Raw genomic sequence first — 3,121 nt, 5'->3', positions numbered from 1 at the left:
CTTAAAGATATAAACTTCTCTATATAAATTACTTAATCTGCATTTCATGAATTTTGATGTGTTTTGTTTTTATTACCATTCAGTTTGAATTTATCTATAATCATCCTGTCATATTCTTCTTTGACCTTTGGCTTAACTAAAAGTGTGTTGCTTAATTTTTAAATATCTGAAGATATAATTTTTGATATCCAAAATAATTCTGTTTTGGTCTGAGAGCATACTCTGTATAATTTAAATCCTCTGAAACTTATTGAGTCATTAAAAAATTATCCAACATATAAGTTATCATGTTGAGTTTCTTATGTGCACTTGAATGAAATATGTAATCTACAGTTGTTGGGTATAGTGTTCTATAAATATGAATTAAACCAAGTTGCTTGATAATGTTGCTTAAATCTTTATTCTTAACATTTTTCTACATGTTTTATCAATTACTAGAAGAAAACTATTAAATCTTCAACTATGATTATAAATTTGTCTATTTCTCCTTTCAGTTCTAGCATTGTTTTAACCTCATGTATTTTGAAGCTCTATTATTAATGTGCAGATTGGTAGAATTATTTTATTTTCTTGATAAATTGATATTGATCATTATGAATGTCCCTTTTAGTCTCCAGTTAGCCTGTCTGATATTAATATAGTCAAGCCATATTTCTTATGCTTAAGGTTTGCACAATATATCTTTTTTATACTTTTATTTTCAACCCGTCTTTATATTAAAAAGCATCTTTTGTAAACCACATAGAGTTAGATCTTGCTTTTTAATCCAGTGTTAATATTTTTGCCTTTAATTGGAAAGTTTGTTCCATTTATATATAATATTATTATTTATATGGTGTATCTATTGCATTTTTTATTTGTACACTCAGTTTTCTTTCCTTTGTTTCTCATTTTCTGTTTTCTTTTGACTTAATTGTGTATTTTTTGGTATTCCATTTTATATCCTCAATTGACTCTTTAGCTATAACATTTTCAGGAATATTTCTTCTAAGAATAACAATACACAGCCTTTTCTTGTCACAGTTTACCTTAAATTAGTATTATGCTACTTCAACTACAATGTAAAAACCTTCCAATTATATAATCCCCATCCTTTTTGCCATAGCACAGATGGATCAGCACAAGACACCGGACATATATTTGAGAATTCATATGGTGGAGGACCATAATAACGAAATAATCAAATTTGAAAACCTCTCAAAAAGACCTTAATATCTACTGTGTAGAAACTTTTCCAAACTTGAGAGAACTATAATGAGGATAATCAATGTGAAAAAGCCTTCAGCTAGATTCCAAATCTAAATGTGCACCAGAGAAGTCATACTTAAGGGAAATTACGTAAATTCAGGGAGTGTGAGAAACCCTTCATTGATCATTCACTTGTTAAGGCACATATAGAATCACACAGTGGACACATACTCTATCAATGTAAGGAATATAGGGAACCCTTCATATGTTCTTTGTATCTTACGAATTGTGCAAAATAAACATTGGAGAAGAGTATATAAATATACAAAACGTAAGAAAGCCTTTATTCATTCTTTATCTATTGCTGTACATGTAAGAACTCACAGTGGAGATAAGCCTTATGAAAATAAGGAATGTGAAAAAGCTTTTCATTCTCTTTGATCTCTTAGGAAACATTAAAATCTCACTGGAGATAAATCCTATGATTGCAAAAAATGTGGAAAAATCTTCAATTGCCCTTCATCCTTTAGAACACATGTGAGAACTCATATTGAAAATTACTTTATGAATATAAAAGATGTGAGAAATTCTTTATTTCTTCCACATCCTTTACCATACATGAAGAATTAACATTGGAGAAAAGACTTATGAATATAGGGAATATGGAAAAGCCTTCTATTATTCCTCACAACTTACTCTACAAGTAAGAAAAAACAGAAAGGAGCCCTATATGTGCAAGGAATGTAGGCAATTCTAGTTTACCCTCCTCTTTTAATTATCATGTGAATACAAACTCTGGAGAGAAGCCCTATAATTGTAAACAATATGAGAAATCCTTCATTTATTCTTCACATTTTATTATACATATAATAATGCACATTGGAGAGAATCACTGTGTGATGGTTAATTTTACATGTCAATTGGGTTAAGGGAAATTCCAGAGAGCTGGTAAAGCATTATTTCTGGATATGTCTGTGAGGGTGGTTCCAGAATAGATTGGCATTTGAATAAGTGGATTGAAGGAAGATCTGCCCTCATTCAATGTGGTTGGATGCTATCCAATCGGTGGAGAGCTCAGAAAGGCAAAGGAAAGACAAATTATATCTCTTTTCTGAAGCTCAGACATCCATCTTCTCCTGCCCTTGGACATAAGAAGTCTGGTTTCTGTGACCTTTTAACTCTGGGACTTGCACTAGTGGCCCTGTTTGTTCTCAGGCTGTCAGACTTGGACTGAGCTATGCCACTGGCTTCTCTGGTTCTCCAGCTTGAAGATAGCATATTGTGGGACTTCCTAGCCTTCATAATCATGTGAGTTGATTTCTGTTATATATCCTCTTTCATCTATTATCTATCTATCTATCTATCTATCTCCTATCCATTCTCTTTCTCTGGAGAACCCTGACTAATGCACTCAGTGAATGTATGAAATGCAGAAATGTCTTCAGTTATTCCTCATCCCTTACAAAACAAATGAGAACTCACACTGGAGAGAAATTTTATTGATATAAGTATTGTAGGAAAATCTTAATTCTTTCAAATCAATGTAAAATTCACATTACAGAGAAACCATGTAAGTGCAAGAAATGTGAAAAAATATAATCTCTCACACTTTACAGCACATGTGAGAACACATACTGAAGAAAAATAGTATAAATGCAAAGAATGTGGGGAAACCTTAAAGTGAGAACTCATACTGGAAGATATGACTGTAAAGAATGTGGAAAATCCTTTAGTTTATCCTCATATTTTCAAAGACATAATCAAACTCACATAGGAAAGAAACCCAATGAATGTAATTAATGTGGGAAACCCTTCATATACATCTCTTACTATGCATGAAAAATTGATACCAGAAGAGAAATCTTTAAAATGTTGTACATATGGAAGTGCTTTATCAGAGTCTCATCCTGGAAGTGGACTTTTGGCTCATAAT

Source organism: Propithecus coquereli, unplaced genomic scaffold (assembly GCF_000956105.1).
Source record: "Propithecus coquereli isolate 6110/MARCELLA unplaced genomic scaffold, Pcoq_1.0 Scaffold236, whole genome shotgun sequence".
NCBI classification, from domain to species: Eukaryota; Metazoa; Chordata; class Mammalia; order Primates; family Indriidae; genus Propithecus; species Propithecus coquereli.
Note: the sequence above shows the minus strand (reverse complement) of the source record.